Here is a 20456-nt window from a genome sequence, read left to right on the forward strand (position 1 = left end):
ACACAAGGGAATGGCAGGCTGAAGACAAGATAGCCACCGAGTAGAGGTTGCTAAGGGGGGAAGCTCAGTCTAAGACATGTAACCAAGCATTAGTAGGCAATCCTATCTAAATGAGTGTTAGGATAGTGAATCGCTAGTTTACATAGCAAATGAGCACAGTCAGTGGAGTGTAGGAGTAGGATATGGGGAGTAACAGAGTAGAAGATAGGTGACATCATGAAGGGGGTATGTATGAAAGAAGTGAAGCTCATTGGAGCAAAGTGGCATGTGTCATCTGTCATTTAGACATCATGGAAAGAGGTGTGTCAACAGGTAGGCTAGGGAAAGCCAAGAAATGGAAGGTGTATGCCGTGGATAACACCAATGTTTCTTGCTGAGTGGGTATGCACGTGTGTGAATGGCTGTAAACCCATGTAAGGCAGAGTGCGCTCGTGTAAGTGTGAGTAAGCATGTATAAGGCTGTTTAAAGAGTTGTAAGCATGTTTGCGCTGGTGTGCACATGTTTTAACAAGAATAATCAAGTTTTAGTCCATGTAAGCATGTGTGTGTGCGTGTGAGCTGCTGTGCGCATGTTTTCGCTTGTGTGCGCGGTGCTCCCCCTGAGGAAACAGAAAGGAAAAAGGAAGCACAACAAATAGTAGGAAGCTTCCAGTGAGTACTAGCAGAGCTAGCAGGTGAAAACAATCAAAATCAGGCAATTACACAGGCAGTACACTAGCCCAGCCCAGCCTAGCACTTAAATCTCTGCCAACAACAGTCCATTATGTTTCTCACAACAGACACTGCAGTAAGCTAATAGAAGTGAAAACTGAAAAAGCTTTACTGAGACAAAGAAATGTTAGGGGCTGCCATTGCTGTTATAAGGTGACATATGCAACATGCTGAGGGTGGTGACAATGGATATGCTGCTGGACAACCCACAGTGAGGAGACGGAGAAGAATGTACAGGCCCAGGGCAACCTACCAGTGGCTACATGAGCTGGAGATAGTGGAGCGCTATAGAGTGGACAGAGACCTCCTGCAGCAAACTGTTGAGCTGTGCAAGCCACGCCTCACACACAGAACCAACAGAGGGGAACCCATCCCAGTGGAAACCAAGGTTTGTGTTGGCCTAAGAATACTAGCAACAGGTACCTTCCAGAGACCAACTGGTGATATGATGGGGATATCACAAGCATCAGCATCCAGGGTACTACACCAGTTCCTGGATGCCATGTCAGCACATGTCGGTGATCATGTATATTTCCCCAATTCTCGTGAGGTATTGGCCAGCAATATGCGTCTCTTCCAGCAAATAGAGGAATACCCTGAGGTAGTGGGTACCATAGACTGCATGCACATACGTATCAAAGCACCAGCTGGTGAGCAGGGTAAGGTCTAATTCAACCACAGGGGCTTCCCCTCCATCAACTGCCAGGTCGTGTGTGATGCCCAGGCCATAATACTGAATGTGTTTGCAGGCTGCCCAGGAAGCTACCATGATTCCCATATCTGGCATCTGACGCAGCTGTACCAGACATTTGCCAATGGGGACATCCCACATGGTCACTTAGTGGGGGATGCTGGCTATGCACTGGAGCTGTGGCTGATGACACCCATCAGAAACGCACACACAGCTGAACAGGAACGCCATAATGAGGCACACGCACAAACATGTAATGTAATAGAGTGTGTGTTTGGGCTACTCAAGTCATGGTTCCGATGCCTGGAAACATCTGGTGGAGCCTTGCAGTACTCACCAACTACATGTACCCAAATTGTCATGGTATGTGCTATGCTACATAATATGATCCTGCGAAAATAGCTGCAGCAGGACCAGCATAGGCCTGGGCCAAACAGCCCCCCACCATTGCCAAGGCCATCACAGGCAGAGTGTGACTCGGAGGAGGAACAACCTGAACCTGCCCCAGTAGGCAGAAGGAGGCGTGCCCAGTATGCTTTGGCCTTGGCAAAGAGGCAACGCATAGCACATACACTGGCTCATTAGGAACTCTGGAAATGATACCTCTCTCCAACTCGCACATAAAGTAAAAGGGATGCCTGAGTTGACACTACCAGCTTCCAAACATGTGCAGGGAGTGTAGTATGTGCATCCGACATAGGCAGCCCTGCAGCACCACCTAAGGCATGAATGCCATGTGTTAAGCAATATAAACAGTGCTAAACAGCAATTACCACCATGTAATATATGCAAACAAAATCGCACACACCAACTAGCACAACTGCGGTCAATGTTGAGTAATATCGGGCAACATCCAGCAATGTTTTTGAATATTGAGCAATGTCGGACAAGCCTGGTTTAAGTAGGGCATAGCTGAACAAAAGCCAACATGCTCATATATGCTTAACAGGCCCTTAAGCAATCTGGTCTGCTCAGTATGAAAATATAAAGCAGTGATGGGCCTCAAACACAGGATACTGTGCACTACAGCCAAAGTACTGAACCACTAAACCATGATAGTATTGCAGTTGTCCACCAGTATGATGGAATGTTGATAAGTCTATGCAAAGTATTCCATGGAAACCCTGCAGGCACAGCATAATCCTTGTTGAGTTATGACACAAAGGTGAGTCCTGCAGTGAGAACAGAACCTGACTTCCAACACACACAGTACAATTGTTAATATTGGTCAGGTTTGCACACATCAGCAAATGTAGTGGACCTCAGATAGCAACATACTGAAGGGTCACAATGGGCATACTCACACACTTGAATAAATGAGACAAATGTCAGGCAACAAAACATGGAATGGTAGAACTGGGCATGCTCACACACTTATGCCATGTCTGATTACAGCAGTGGGCCATGCATATCTGGCAGTTGCATGTGTTAACCCAGGAACCTGTCACTATACAGCAATCCGCCCTGTGCACACAGTTATATGACAACAGACACATCTATAATATGGTGGAACCCTGTCATAATCAAATATGTTCTGCAGATACCAAAGTTGTTCATGGAAATGGTAAAGCAAAGATGATAAAGACCTGCAAACAGTATCAGCAGTAAACATTGTGCATCATGAACATTAGCATAGGTTCAGAGGTCGATACTAGGCTATCTGCCCTAGGGCATGTACAAGCCTATCCAGAGTGTGTTTGGCATTCAAAACCCTGTCATATTACTACACCATGTGTGTGAACAGTAGGTCACACAAGATAGCCCATGTATGTTTAGGCTAGTGTGCCTCTGTCTAGCAAGGACACAGAAGATATTCCAGGGGTAAATATACAATAACCCATACAGTCGTCCAGATGTGTCCAGTAGGTGGTTAGTGGGTGGGTCTGCCTATGTGAAACTGGGATTACATTCTGTAGTGAGTGGAGCCTCTGGGATAAGAATCTGTCCCTCCACAATGTCCTATTAACATCTGTGCTGAGGTATACATCCCTGGAGTGTGTAGCTCCAAGGGAGTTGTATATCCCGAGGTGGAGCATGTCCAGTGATTCTGGTTTGGGTATATCTGTAGACAACAGACACACATCATATCTGAGTAGGTGGTAAGAGACTGAGTAGAGCTGGCGTTACTGCATCTGAACTATGCATGGCATCTGTGTGAGTCCCTAGATCTGTTGGTGAGGACCTTCCATGGCCAGTACAGTTGATGCAGGTGTCAGGTAAGGTACACCCCAAATGTGGCATTGTAACCAAGCATGGATGTGATGAGTATCGGGGCACAATGACCTCACTCGATCTAGATGTGAAACCATGTGTCTGATCTGGCACACTCCTCCCAGTCTAGTGTCATTAATTCATTCTACCTAATACAGAGAGAACATTTGATAAGGCCTTCTGTTTCTCCTTTTTCCCTTTCAAAAAAAAAAAATTTTTTTTTTGCCTGAACCTCCTTGTATCTAGACTGTGCTTCTCAAACATTTTGGAAGTATAGAGTATATTTCAGAGCATTTATTATAACTGTAATTGCCTTAATATTGCTACAACTCAAGTGCTCTAGGTTGCACTTCATCCGAAGTGCTTGTGTGTTTTAGCTACTTTTCTATATATATAGACTTCTCTGTATATGTAGACTAGCTACTTATTCTGCTATGTTACTTCCTCTTAAATCGTTTTTCAGTTGTGCACTTGCCTTGCTTCATTTAAAAAGTTTTAAATTGCTAATTTTGTAGAGTTTTAATTGCATTTACTATCTAGTATACACTCAAGTGTGTTAGCCTTTTCTGTGTTTATTTACTGTATTATTGCATTGTTTAGCCTGTTTCAACAAAAAAAAAAATGCTATCTTGTTTGCTCATTTTCCACCTTTTCTAGCCAGTACATATCCCAAAGCTTTGCTTGTCTCAGGAATTTATTTTCTGTGCTCAGAGCTATCCAGACCTTGCTGTGGTGGAGGGAAGTCCTACTGCTTACCAATGGGACTGGTGAGCATTGTACTGCCTATCTAACACTAGAGGAGTGGTTTCCAGCTCTGAAATTGTAATTTTATTAGCCTTTTGGGCTGATTTCTATCCCTTTCAACTTTCTGGCTTAAAAACGCATGTGTTTGCATATTTTTCACATTGTGCAGCACTGCAAGGCTACAGTTAAACTATTCCAGGTGCCAGGAAGTCTGCTCTTCAAATTTTCCCTTAAAACTAGCTGGTTCCTCAGTAGTAGCACTAAAATCTGAACCCCTGTGACTAACACTTGCTCTAGAGCCTGCTGGAAAGCACTAGGAAGCCTGAAACTGATACACGCACTCAGCTCTCCTTGTCAATAAGGAGAAATTAATCATAGGCACTAAACAGCCTATAATTGCAAAGTACCTTGCAAAGGTAAGGGAAAACAGCTCTTAGACTTTACATAAAAGCACCTAAACAGGCATGTCCAAGGGTCAGCTTCTGGTGATTTCTCCTATCCACCTGGTGAATCTGGGCATACTGGGGCAATGCGGCAACTGCCTCATGTACACAGACAATCATCTCCTCCTACCACCCAACACTACAACCTGCGAGAGATGCACTTACATAGCCAAACTGGAAGCAAAGCTCTCTCCGGCCAAGATTGTGCTAGACAGTCAAGAGGAGAAGGTTAACACCTGCATCACACCTCAAGCAACTCATAGTCCTTCAAAACCCACACCATCAACACCCACACATAGCAACACTAAACCCACATATGTGGAGGCCCTTAACATTAACCTGCCCAAGCAACAAGGACCTCTGAAGCCGAAACGCAAACAAACACCAGTCACAACCAAAGTGACACATAGCTAACAACACCAGTGTGCCACCCAACAACAGCCCCTAAGGCAAGACAATGTACCCAACACTTTAGTCATAGGTGACTCTATAGTCAGGTACACTGATGTCCCACTCACCAGACTGAACATGGTGAAAATTACAGTTAGCTGCCTGTCAGGTACCAGGATCCACCACATAACGCATGCACTCAAGTCACTCCACAACAAGTACAAATATGACTGTGTTATTGTCGATGCTGGAGTGAATGACTTGAGACATACCTCCCTGGACTACATGAAAAGAGATATGGAAGAGCTCTTGGATAATGTGACATAGGCAGGTATGACCCTAGCCCTGAGTAGCATCCTGCCTTCGCCAAGAATGATGCCACAATATAAGGACAAAATGATTGACTTCAACAATTGGCTAAGCTTCTGGTGTCATTCAAAGGGGATCCAGTATTTGTCTGCCTGGGAAGATATGATCGACAAACCACGATGCTTTGCCAGAGATGGTCTGCACCTGTCACCCCTGGGATTCAGGTTACTGGCTAAAGCTCTTGCCACCCATATAGTGCCTTTTTTTGGCAAGGATCAAAGGTTAAAACCACCAACATAACAAATAGAAGCAGACAAAAACTGAAGGTAATGCTACTCAATGCTAGAAGTCTAAACCTCAAAATGCACTCTCTCAAGGCACTCCTAAAAATGGAGAACATCGATATCTGTGCAGTAACTGAGACCTGGTTCAAGGCTCCAGAGAGCACCCCTGCAATACCAGGCTACAATTCTTACCACACTTTTCGGCCACAAAACTAGGACCGAAACACTAAAGGTGGAGGAGTGTCCATATTCACCAAGGATATTGACACCTCCAGGCTAGTTGCCCAACACAATGCATCTGAAATTCCCCAAGTGCAACTAACACTAGCTAAGACTGTAATTCAAATTGTAGCTTGCTACAGATCCCCATCCATGTCCCAAGATTCTCACTACACCTTTCTAAACATACTGGAAAATATTAAGATACAACCAAACCCCCTAATACTGGGTAATTTAAACTACCCTGCCATTAACTGGGAAAACTACTCAGGTACCAACTCCTTTTCCCAACGGTTCTTGGAATTCATAAATTCCAATGCCCTGGATCAACTAATCCATTGTCCCACCAGGGGCTCCAATATCCTAGACCTGGTCATTACCAACATGGGAGATAGATGCTCCATACCAGTGGTCACCCCCTCATTGGTCAGGTCTGACCATAAGCAAATCACCCTTGACATCCACATCCCACCCCACCCCCAGTAAGGAAACCTCCTTAAAAAACTTCTCCAAAGCCAACTTCAAGCTACTGAAGTTAGAAGTGACAAACTTCACAACACCCACGCAGACGGGATCTGGAAGTTCGATTGCAGAATACTACACTAAGGCACTGTACGAGCACATCCACTCGTGCATGAATCATGCCATCCCAAATAGAACCAAGATGCTCTTCTCCAAAAAAAGTAAGCCAATCTGGTGTTCCCCTGCTATAAATAAACTATACAACAGAAGGAAGAAACTGTTCCAAAAAAGAGGAAAATCCCTGGATGCAAAAAACTTCCTCACCAGCCTCAGTAAGAAGCTGAGATCCCTCATAAAATCCTCAAAAGCTAGGTACGAAAATAAAATTGCCAAAGATTCCAAAGACAACCACAAGGCATTCTATAGTTATGTCAAGAATCTAAATGGCAATGCTCAGATCTGCTCTGAGTTACAACAGAATGGCATTAAATATACTGATCCCAAGGATATTGCCAATATCCTGGCAGATCAATTTAGTGCCAACTTCACCCCACTCTCACCCCCTAAAGGGCCCATCACAATACCAAAAGACTGCCAAATTCTGATAATCACGGCCACAGGTAGAAACCGCACTCTCCAAAGCTGAGAATACAGCATCTATGGGACCAGATGACATCCCAGGCTGTGTACTACATGAACTACAAAATGAACTGGCACCTCACCTATGTGTGATGTTTAATCATAGCCTCACCTCAGGCTTCGTGCCCACTGAGTGGCGCACAGCTACAGTTATCCCACTCCACAAGGGAGGATCCACCTTGGATCCTGGGAACTACCCATCAGTCTGACAAGCCTGATTTGCAAGGGCATGGAACGCATTATCATGGAACTTATAAACAAAGACATTGGCAACCTTCAAATACTAGACCCCTCCCAGTTTGGGTTTGTGAAGGGCTGAGCTTGTCTACTGAATCTGATTGACTTCTTCAAATCAGTCTCCAGAGCTGTGGACGAGGGTAAGGCAGTCCACACAGCCTATCTAGACCTCGCCAAGGCCTTTGACACCATCCCCCCTCTGGAATCATAGATAAATTTACTAAGCTGGGCATAAATCCCTATGTCACTCGATGGGTTGCTAACTGGCTTACTGACAGAACCCAGACAGTAAAAGTAGCCGACTCCAGATACAGCTCCAGACAAGTGACAAGTGGAGTACCTCAGGGTTCAGTCCTGGGACCACTCTTGTTTGGCATCTACTTCTCTGAAGTACAGGCCAGCACAAAGGGACTCTGGCTAACAAAGTTTGCAGATGACTGCAAACTGGAAGGCATTATTGAATCCCCAAATGATGTGGATATTCTACAAAAGGGCCTTACAGAAACAGATGCCTGGTGCCAGAGCCATGGGCTCAAGCTTAATGCCAAGAAATGTATAGTTATCCCCTTTGGAAAAAAACATGTACCCATGAATTACCACATAGGTGGCAGGACACTAAACATCAAAAGTGTGATGAGAGACTTCACAGGTGGACAGTGGTCTCACTTTCGATAACCACATTGCCACAACAGTCAGGAAATCCTTCTATGTGACACACCTCATCACTAAGGGCTTTTCATCCAGAAAAAAGGAGGTCATTGTCCCACTGTACTCATCCCTCATTAGACCCATTATAGAGTATAATGCCCCATTTGGATGTACCTCACAAGACATCTGCAACAGCTTGAAAGGCCACAGAAATGCCTCACTAAAAGATTCACAGGTATAAAGCAGATGCCATATACTGACCATCAAAAAAAACTCCAGCTATACTCTATGGCATATAGTCTACTCAGAGGCGATCTCTGCTTAACATACAGGGCCATGTCAAACCCTGAGCTGTTGGACATGCTCCACTTAAAGAAATCCCAATCCCTCAGAGCCACACGCTCCAGGGATCTAAACCTTGTCATCACAATGAACAAAACATGCTGGAGGGATAGGTTCCTGACCCAGAGACTCCCCATACTCTGGAATAGACTGCCCATACATATCAAGCAGAGGGCCTCTTTGGTCCTCTTCAAAACGAACCTTGATGATTGGATGGGAGATAGGAAATTCACCCCAGGGATCATGTCAGTCACCCTGCTAGACAGGGGCCTGGAGAAGTAAATATCGTGGGAAGAAATATCCAGGAAATTGTTATGGCTAGGCTTGCATAGGCCCTAGGGCCGATAGCCTAGTACCAACCTATGAACCTATGAACCTATGAACCATATGGGATTGGGTGGCCCACATAGAAGGTGTGTCCAACCACTTTGGCAACGTGTATGTTAAAGGCGACAGTATGAACAAGTCATGTCCCCAAACCCCTAAAAACTCCTACCGTATGTAATGGAGTACTACCTATGTGGTAATGTGTGGGCATGTTGTTACTCCCAAAGGGGATAACTATGCAACTAATGGCATTTAGCTGTAGGCCATGGCTCAGGCACCATTCATCCATCTCTGTGATACCCTGATTGAGTATGCATGTGGCAGCTGGAGAGTTGGTCATGGCACTCAGTTTGCAGTCAAGTGCAAACATGTTCAGCAATATTCCCCCTGTGGTAGCCTGTACGTAAGACAAATATATACTGAACAAGAGAGATCCCAGGACCAAGCCGTGTGGGATGCCATGTGTAACTGGTGTATAGTCAGACATGGCACCTGCAATTCTGACCATGTGGGTGCTATCCCTGATCTAGGTATCAATCCATTGTGTGAAACATGTATCCATATTGATGCTGGTGAGCCTATGCATAATGGGCCAGTGGGTTATTGTGTTGAAGGGTTTTGCAAGGTTCAGGTAGGCTGTGTGGACAGCTGTCTCTATGTTGATGGACCTGTTAGCCATTTAAAGAATACAAACAGGTTCAAGAGGCAAGACATGCCCACAACAATGCTGAAATGTGTAGGACAGAGTGTCTGTAGGTTCCCGATGAATATGTGTAGGAGTCCTATGACATTATGCTCCATAGCTTTGCAGAACAGGCTACATAGGCTTATAGGGCAATATTGTCTGTGGTTCATTGTAGCACCAACTCTGTAGAGCAGTCCACTGTTGCAGTACGCCGTTCCTTGGGTACATATCCTGTGGTAACTCCGATATTGAACAGTGTTGTAATGTGAGGGTTGCGTTTGTCATGATACTCGTGTATGATGCAGGCTGGGACACCATCTGGTCACATTGATACTGTGATGTACGCTGTGGGGAGGGCAGCACTCACCTGTTACTGTGTGATGTCAGGGAGGTTATACTTTGTTGGGATGGATAGTTGCTCTTTAGGGGGGATGGGTGGGAGACATCTGCACTGAACCTGTTTGCCAGGATGTAGACAATGCCAGTGGGTTCAGGGTAGGTTTAGTCAGTATGCAGTAACTCACAGCATATCAGTGAGTGTCCACCCAGATTCCTGACATAACTGAAGAAGGCTGTGTGATAGTCCTATGTGTCAGTTGCAATTGTCTGGTAGAAGCGACCCTTAGAAAAGTCCATGAGTGATTGTAGCTGTCTGCTAGTACAGATCACAGATGCCTTCCCAATCTGGGATTGTGCTCTATCATGTAGTAGTGTCCTCCTGACGTTGTACAGCTTATTAATGGCTGGGGTCTACCAGACAGGTCCCCTGCCATTGTAGTAGTGGGTCCTTTTGTTATTTGGGATAGCAGTCCACTAGGTGTCCATAGAATGTGTATGTAAAGGATGCAGCAGTGTGAGCCATATATGCCACTGTCTCAGGATCTCTGAAGGATACCACCCTGCTTTGGTGAAGTGAGATGTTGGCTCATGAGAAGTTCACCAAGATTACCCAGGATAGGTGTGTGGAGGGTATATGTATGTCTTATGAGATACATGTATGTTCTGACCTTACCAATGAGGGGTATTTCGCTGGTGTGGAACATAGAGTCCCCATGTTGAAGATGAGCAGGTCCAATACGTATTCCCCCTTGTGGCTGTGCTGACTGGTTGTGCCAAAGCATATGAGTCCACAAATTGTAGTGACTGTTGGGTGAGGTTGTTGGGGCTTGAGTAGTATCCCCAGTCAATATTTGTGTATATGAAGTCACACAATATAATGGTGTTTGTGGAAACCTTCATATTCTCCATAGTTCCCATGAAAGCCGAGTGTGGTTCCTGAGTTTGGGAGTGTGTTCTGAAGCAGGCAACAAACTGAAAGGCAGTATTGCACAATGGTAGTTACATATGTATGGTCTGTGATGCTTTGTGCAGTGCCACTAACCTGGAGGTGTGTGCATCTGTGATGTATAAGGATACTCCCCTAGTTGTGTTGTCTGTTCCAAGTCTTGTTGTCAGACAGCATGGTATGAAACATAACCTGGTAGTGCTGGTGTGCATAAGCAAGCTTGAACCAGGCATCTGTCAGTACACAGATATTGCTTTCCTCCATACTGAGGAGTGTCCTGAGTGGCCACAATATGAGGTTAACACAACTGTTGTTGAGCAGCATTACCCTTAGTTTAATTTAACCTGTAACGTCTATGGAGGTGGGTTTGTCTTCTGAGCCCTGCTTAAAAAAGGCACTATGGTGGCAGCAAGAGCTGTAACCAGCATACCAAAGTCCAAGGGAGACAGGTGCAAGCTGTCCATAGTGAAGCTACGTGGCATGTTGACAGACACTGTACCCCCTATGAATGAAACAAATTTGTTAGGCAACTGTTAAATGTGATATGCGTGTCCGTATACTGTGACATCATAATTGGTGGGTGTAAGATGCTAGACAAGGTCAGGGTTATACTGGCCTGGACTACATGATCAGAGTGTACTTCCATGTATCATGTCATGCGGTCCAAGGAGTAATGTCTGAGGTTACACACACCAGCATTGACAATGATGGTGCCAGTCTTGTACTTGCTTTGGAGTGACCTGACTGCCTGTGTTATGCGGCAGATCCTGGCTCCCAACAGACAGCCCAAAGTGACTATTCCCTTGTCAGGGCTGGTGAGTGGTACATCAGTGTGTCTGAACATAAGTGTCGCCTATTACAAGTGTATTAGGTGTGTTGTGTAGCCCGAAGGGCAGTGAATGTGTGGCACACTGACATTGTGAACTTTGTGATATGTGGGTATTGTAGTGGGGTAGCAGGTGTGTGTGTGTCTGCTTTGGGGGTCTCTGCTGCTTAGGTAGAGTACATTTACAGCATCCGAGTATGTCAATGTGTGCTAATGTGGTTTGAGTGCTGTTGCTAGAGGATATGTGAGACTGATATGTGGTGTGTGTGGATACCTTCACAACCTGATAGACTGTGCCAATCATGGGTCGAGAGAGTTCATCTCCCTGTATGTCTATATAGGTGCATCTCACATATATATCTGAGTTTGTCGGGAGGAGGAGAGGGTTGTCTGTGTACATGAGGCAGATGTGACATTGTGTCAATATCACAATATCCACCAGCTGGACTGAAGATTACACACAAAACTGACCCCTGGACATGCCAGGATATTGGCAGTGAGGTGCAGATACTTTACACACTATATATGGAGTTTGTATCAAACAGTATTGACATCTATGCCAGGATATTATCATGACATACTCTGTAGCCTGATCATAAAGGATCAGTAGGGTGTTAAGCATGTAAAAGAGTATAACAGGGATTAGTACTCATGTTCATTAGTGTTTTGTAAAGAGGAGCTGAGAAGGACCCCAGAATGAATCATGACACCTCCTTCAGCTATGTCATAAATATCAATGTACACCCATATATGTCCTGAGTCAGGGCCAATTGTACCTGAGTGTCAATGCTGACATCATGACAGACAGGCCCATATGTACATACCCTTCCCCCACTGACAATAGTCCACATCATCATACCAGGAGATATCAAATGTAGAATGGATAAGCAGCTATGTCCACTGCCAAATGCATGGCAGTAGGTGGAATACATTGATTCCCAATATGTGTCATGCACAAACTACAGAACAAACAGATCATGCAGCTGAACAGTCAGCTGAGCCGCACCCCCTACACAGGATGTGGAACCGTTGAATGTGTCACAGCTACATATGGCACTCCCCACAAGTGTTGCCACACAATACACCATGGGAAGTCAAGTCTAGTATGCCTATGAGGTCTGATCTGCAAGGTCATGGAGTCCATCATGGTTGCAGTCATAAACAGAGCTATTGGAAGCTGACACACAGACAACCCTACCAACTGTGGTATGTTCATGTGCGGATCATGGTTCCCAAACATGCTAGACTGTTTGCAAGGCAGCCACCCAGGACATACATCAATGAACATATCTACACATGTGTCACATAGACTTTGAATAGCCCTTTATCAATATCCCAGACACGTGTAGTATCCACAAAACCAAGAAGTTGTGCATAAATATGTGTTGACATATGACAGAATGTCAATGTGTCCACAGATAGATCACACAAAGTAAGGATTATGAGGTCATGTTCAAGCTGTTGACACCTGCTGACCCACATGGACTATACCTGGAATGGCATAAAACAAAGTGTACACACATCACCATGTCCAGTCTGATGATGTCACCATCCTATAAATACAGTAGGAGAAGGGAAACCAGCCAATAAAGCAAATAGCGTGCAGTGTTAGTGCGTCTCTCTCTCTAGTATCAGAACATAGTTAGGTAGGAGTTTCAATCCTGCAAACAGTGAAGGGGAGTGTGCGTGTGTGTGTGTGTGTGTGTGTGTGTGTGTGTGTGTGTGTGTGTGTGTGTGTGTGTGTGTGTGTGTGTGTGTGTGCAACTGTCTTTGAAAGGAGTGCCCTTTTTGGATACTGTGAAAACACACGAAAGGAGGTATATTCCTCTTTGGAAAGTCTGATGATGTCACCATCCTACAAATACTGCAGGAGAAGAGAAACCATCCAGTAAAGGGTGTGTGTATGTGTCCAGTTTCCTTTGAGAGGTTTTCCCTTTTTGGAGAATGGGAAAACTCAGTAAAGGAGGTACATTCCTCTTTGAAAAGTCTGATAATGTCACCATCCTACAAATACTGTAGGAGAAAAAAAAAAGTCAGTAAAGCAAATGGCATGCCGTGTTAGTGTGTCTCTCTCTAATACCATAACATAGTTAGGTAGGGGTTTGAATCCTGCAAACAGTGTGTGTGTGTGCAATTGTCTTTGAAAGGAGTGCCCTTTTTGGAGACTGTGAAGACACACTAAAGGAGGTACATTCCTCTTTGGAAAGTCTGATGATGTCATCATCCTACATCCTACAAATACTGCAGGAGAAAGAAAACCAATCAGTAAAGCAAATAGCGCACCATGTTAATGCATCTCTCTTTATTATCATAACATAGGTAGGGGTTTGAATTCTGCAAACAATGAGTGTATGTATACAATTGTCTTTGAAAAGAGTGCCCTTTCTGGAAACTGTGAAAACACACTAAAGGAGGTGCATTCCTCTTTGGAAAGGTTGATGATGACACCATCCTACAAATACTGCAGGAGAAGCAAAACCAGCCAATAAAGCAAACAGCGTGCCATGTTATTGCATCGCTTTCTAGTATTATAACATAGTTAGGTAGGGGTTTAAATCCTGCAAACAGTGAGTGTGTGTGCAATTGTCTTTGAAAGGAGTTCCCTTTTTGGAGACTGTGAAAACACACTAAAGTAGGTACATTCCTCTTTGGAAAGTCTGATAATGTCGCCATCCTTCTGATGATGTCACCATCCTACAAATACTACAAAAAACCAGCCAGTAAAGACAAATACTGCAGGAGAAGAGAAACCAGTTAAGCAAAGTGCACTGTGTTAGTGCATCTCTTTCTAATTTGAACAATTGTCTTTAAAAAGTGCCCTTGGAGACTGAAAACACACTAAAAGGAAGTACATTCCTCTTTGGAAAGTCTGATGATGTAGGTACATTCCTCTTTGAAAAGTCTGATGATGTCACCATCCTACAAATACTGCAGGAGAAAAGAAACCCACCAGTAAAGCAAATAGCGTGTCATGGTAGTGCATTTCTTTCTAGTGTCATAACGTGGTTAGACAGGGGTTTGAATCCTGCGAACAGTGTGTGTGCAATTGTCTTTGAAAGAAGTGCCCTTTTTGGAGACTGAAAACACACTAAAGGAGATACATTCCTCTTTAGAAAGTCTAATAATGTCACTATCCTACAAATACTGTAGGAGAAGAGCAACCAGCCAGTAAAGCAAATCGCACGCTGTGTTTCTTGGGCATCTCTCTAGTGCCATAACATAGTTCAGTAGAGGTTTGAATCCTGCAAACAGTGAGAGTGTGTGTGCAATTGTCTTTGAAAGGAGTGCCCTTTTTGGAGACTGTGAAAACACACTAAAGGAGATACATTCCCCTTGAAAGTCTGATAATGTCACTATCCTACAAATACTGTAGGAGAAGAGAAACCAGCCAGTAAAGCAAATCGCGCGCTGTGTTAGTGCGTCTCTTTCTCTAGCATCGTAACATAGTTCAGTAGAGGTTTGAATCCTGCAAACAGTGAGAGTGTGTGTGTGTGTGTGCAATTGTCTTTGAAAGGAGTGCCCTTTTTGGAGACTGTGAAAACACACTAAAGGAGATACATTCCCCTTTGGAAAGTCTGATGATGTCACCATCCTACAAATACTGCAGGAGAAGGGAAACCAGCCAGTAAAGCAAAGAAAGCGCCATGTTAGTGCGCTTCTCTCTCTAGTATCACAACATGGTTAGGTAGTAGTTTGAATCCTGCTCACTGTGTGTGTTTGCAATTGTCTTTGAAAAAAGTTCCCTTTTTGGAGACTGTGAAAACACACAAAAGGAGGTACATTCCTCTTTGGAAAGTCTGATGATGTCACCATCCTACAAATACTGCAGGAGAAAAGAGACCAGCCAATAAAGCAAATAGCACCCCATGTTAGTGCATCTTTCTCTAGTATCATAACATAGGTAGGGGTTTAAATCCTGCAAACTGTGAGTGCATGTATGTGTGCAATTGTTTTTGAAAGGAGTGCCCTTTGGAGACTGTGAAAACACACTAAAGGAGGTACATTCCTGTTTGGAAAGTCAGATGATGGCACCATGCTACAAATACTGCAGGAGAAAGGAAACCAGTCAATAAAGCAAATAGCGCACCGTGTTAGTGCACCTTTCTCTAGTATCATAACATAATCAGGTAGGTGTTTGAATCCTGCAAACAATGAGTGTGTATGTGTGCAATTGTCTTTGAAAATAGTGCCCTTTTTGGAGACTGTGAGAGCACACTAAAGGAGGTACATTCCTTTCTGGAAAGTCTGATGATGTCACCATCCTACAAATACTGCAGGAAGACAAGCAGCCAGTAAAGCAGATAGTGTGCCATGTTGGTGTATCTTTCTCTAGTATCATAACATAGTCAAATAGGGGTTTGAATCCTGCAAACAGTGCATGTGTGCAATTGACTTTGAAAGGTTTCCTTTTTGGAGACTGTGAAAACACACTAAAGGAGGTACAGTCCTCTTTGGAAAGTCTGATGATGGCACCATCCTACAAATACTGCAGGAGAAGGAAAACCAGCCAATAAAGCAAAAAAAAATCACCCTTGACATCCACATCCCACCCCCACCCCCAGTAAGGAAACCTCCTTAAAAACTTCTCCAAAGCCAACTTCAAGCTACTGAAGTTAGAAGTGACAAACTTCACAACACCCACGAGACGGGATCTGGAAGTTCGATTGCAGGAGAAATACTACACTAAGGCACTGTACGAGCACATCCACTGCGTGCATGAATCATGCCATCCCAAATAGAACCAAGATGCTCTTCTCCAAAAAAAGGAAGCCAATCTGGTGGTCCCCTGCTATAAATAAACTATACAACAGAAGGAAGAAACTGTTGCAAAAAAGGGGAAAATCCCTGGATGCAAAAAACTCCCTCACCAGCCTCAGTAAGAAGCTGAGATCCCTCATAAAATCCTCAAAAGCTAGTTCTGAAAATAAATTGCCAAAGATTCCAAAGACAACCACAAGGCATTCTATAGTTATGTCAAGAATCTAAATGGCAATGCTCAGATCTGCTCTGAGTTACAACAGAATGGCATTAAATATACTGATCCCAAGGATATTGCCAATATCCTGGCAGATTGATTTAGTGCCAACTTCACCCCACTCTCACCCCCTAAAGGGCCCATCGCAATACCAAAAGACTGCCAAATTCTGATAATCACGGCCACAGGTAGAAACCGCACTCTCCAAAGCTGAGAATACAGCATCCATGGGACCAGATGACATCCCAGGCTGTGTACTACATGAACTACAAAATGAACTGGCACCTCACCTATGTGTGATGTTTAATCATAGCCTCACCTCAGGCTTCATGCCCACTGAGTGGCACACAGCTACAGTTATCCCGCTCCACAAGGAGGATCCACCTTGGATCCCGGGAACTACCACCCCATCAGTCTGACAAGCCTGATTTGCAAGGGCATGGAATGCATTATCATGGAACTTATAAACAAAGACATTGGCAACCTTCAAACACTAGACCCCTCCCAGTTTGGGTTTGTGAAGGGCTGACCTTGTCTCCTGAATCTGATTGACTTCTTCGAATCAGTCTCCAGAGCTGTGGACGAGGGTAAGGCAGTCCACACAGCCTATCTGGACCTTGCCAAGGCCTTTGACACCATCCCCCCTCTGGAATCATAGATAAATTTACTAAGCTGGGCATAAATCCCTACGTCACTCGATGGGTTGCTAACTGGCTTACTGACAGAACCCATACAGTAAAAGTAGTCGACTCCAGATACAGCTCCAGACAAGTGACAAGTGGAGTACCTCAGGGTTCAGTCCTGGGACCACTCTTGTTTGGCATCTACTTCTCTGAAGTACAGGCCAACACTAAGGGACTCTGGCTAACAAAGTTTGCAGATGACTGCAAACTGGGAAGCATTATTGAATCCCCAAATTATGTGGATATTCTACAAAAGGGCCTTACAGAAACAGATGCCTGGTGCCAGAGCCATGGGCTCAAGCTTAATGCCAAGAAATGCATAGTTATCCTCTTTGGAATAAAACATGTACCCATGAATTACCACATAGGTGGCAGGACACTAAACATCGAAAGTGTGATGAGAGACTTAGAGACACAGGTGGACAGTGGTCTCACTTTCAATAACCACATTGCCACAACAGTCAGGAAATCCTTCTATGTGGCACACATCATCACTAAGGGCTTTTCATCCAGAAAAAAAGGAGGTCATTGTCCCACTGTACTCATCCCTCATTAGACCCATTATAGAGTATAATGCCCCGTTTGGTATGTACCTCACAAGACATCTGCAACAGCTTGAAAGGCCACAGAAATGCCTCACTAAAAGAATCACTGGCATAAAGCAGATGTCATATACTGACCATCAAAAAAAACTCCAGCTATACTCTATGGCATATTGTCTACTCAGAGGTGATCTCTGCTTAACATACAAGGCCATGTCAAACCCTGAGCTGTTGGACATTCTCCACTTAAAGAAATCCCAATCCCTCAGAGCCACACGCTCCAGGGATTTAAACCTTGTCATCACAATGAACAAAACATGCTGGAGGGATAGGTTCCTGACCCAGAGACTCCCCATACTCTGGAATAGACTGCCCATACATATCAAGCAGAGGGCCTCTTTGGTCCTCTTCAAAAGGAACTTTGATGATTGGATGGGAGATAGGAAATTCACCCCAGGGATCATGTCAGTCACCCTGCTAGACAGGGGCCTGGAGAAGTAAATATCATGGGAAGAAATATCCAGGAAATTGTTATGGCTAGGCTTGCATAGGCCTTAGGGCCGATAGCCTAGTACCAACCTATGAACCTATGAACCTATGAACCATATGGGATTGGGTGGCCCACATAGAAGGTGTGTCCAACCACTTTGGCAACGTGTATATTAAAGGTGACAGTACGAACAAGTCATGTCCGCAAACCCCTAAAAACTCCTATCATATGTAATGGAGTACTACCTATGTGGTAATGTGTGGGCATGTTGTTACTCCCAAAGGGGATGACTATGCAACTAATGGCATTTAGCTGTAGGCCATGGCTCAGGCACCATTCATCTATCTCTGTGAGACCCTGATTGAGTATGCATGTGGCAGCTGGAGAGTTGATCATGGCACCCAGTTTGCAGTCAAGTGCAAACATGTTCAGCAATATTCCCCCTGTGGTAGCCTGTACATAAGACAAATATATACTGAACAAGAGAGATCCCAGGACCAAGCCGTGTGGGATGCCATGTGTAACTGGTGTATAGTCAGACATGGCACCTGCAATTCTGACCATGTGGGTGCTATCCCTGATCTAGGTATCAATCCATTGTGTGAAACATGTGTCCATATTGATGCTGGTGAGCCTATGCATAATGGGCCAGTGGGTTATTGTGTTGAAGGGTTTTGCAAGGTTCAGGTAGGCTGTGTGGACAGCTGTCTCTATGTTGATGGACCTGTTAGCCATTTAAAGAATACAAACAGGTTCAAGAGGCAAGACATGCCCACAACAATGCTGAAATGTGTAGGACAGAGTGTCTGTAGGTTCCCGATGAATATGTGTAGGAGTCCTATGACATTATGCTCCATAGCTTTGCAGAACAGGCTACATAGGCTTATAGGGCAATATTGTCTGTGGTCCATTGTAGCACCAACTCTGTGGTGCAGTCCACTGTTGCAGTACGCCGTTCCTTGGGTACATATCCTGTGGTAACTCCAATATTGAACAGTGTTGTAATGTTAGGGTTGCGTTTCTCATGATACTTGTGTATGATGCAGGCTGGGACACCATCTGGTCACATTGATACTGTGATGTACACTGTGGGGAGGGCAGCACTCACCTGTTACTGTGTGATGTCAGGGAGGTTATACTCTGTTGGGATGGATAGTTGCTCCTTAGGGGGGATGGGTGGGAGACATCTGCACTGAACCTGTTTGTCAGGATGTAGACAATGCCATTGGGTTCAGGGTAGGTTTAGTCAGTATGCAGTAACTCACAGCATATCAGTGAGTGTCCACCCAGGTTCCTGACATAACTGAAGAAGGCTGTGTGATAGTCCTACGTGTCAGTTGCAATTGTCTGGTAGAAGCGACCCTTAGAAAAGTCCATGAGTGATTGTAGCTGTCTGCTAGTACAGATCACAGATGCCTTCCCAATCTGGGATTGTGCTCTATCATGTAGTAGTGTCCTCCTGACGCTGTACAGCTTATTAATGGCTGGGGACTACCAGACAGGTCCCCTGCCATTGTAGTAGTGGGTCCTTTTGTTATTTGGGATAGCAGTCCATGCAGTCCACTAGGTGTCCATAGAATGTGTATGTAAAGGATGCAGCAGTGTGAGCCATATATGCCACTGTCTCAGGATCTCTGAAGGATACCACCCTGCTTTGGTGAAGTGAGATGTTGGCTCATGAGAAGTTCACCAAGATTACCCAGGATGGGTGTGTGGAGGGTATATGTATGTCTTGTGAGATACATGTATGTTCTGACCTTACCAATGAGGGGTATACCGCTGGTGTGGAACATAGAGTCCCCATGTTGGCAATGATCATGTCCAATATGTATTCCCCCTTGTGGCTGTGCTGACTGGTTGTGCCAAAGCATATGAGTCCACAAATTGTAGTGACTGTTGGGTGAGGTTGTTGGGGCTTGAGTAGTATCCCCAGTCAATATTTGTGTATATGAAGTTACACAATATAATGGTGTTTGTGGAAACCTTCATATTCTCCATAGTTCCCATGAAAGCCGAGTGTGGTTCCTGAGTTTGGGAGTGTGTTCTGTAGCAGGCAACAAACTGAAAGGCAGTATTGCACAATGGTAATTGTATATGTATGGTCTGTGATGCTTTGTGCAGTGCCACTAACCTGGACGTGTGTGCATCTGTGATGTATAAGGATACTCCCCTAGTTGTGTTGTCTGTTCCAAGTCTTGTTGTCAGACAGCATGGTATGAAACATAACCTGGTAGTGCTGGTGTGCATAAGCGAGCCTGAACCAGGCGTCTGTCAGTGCACAGATATTGCTTTCCTCCATACTGAGGAGTGTCC

The sequence above is a fragment of the Protopterus annectens genome, chromosome 6.part0 (assembly GCF_019279795.1).
Source record: "Protopterus annectens isolate FY-2018-M chromosome 6.part0, PAN1.0, whole genome shotgun sequence".
In the NCBI taxonomy this organism is placed as follows: domain Eukaryota; kingdom Metazoa; phylum Chordata; order Ceratodontiformes; family Protopteridae; genus Protopterus; species Protopterus annectens.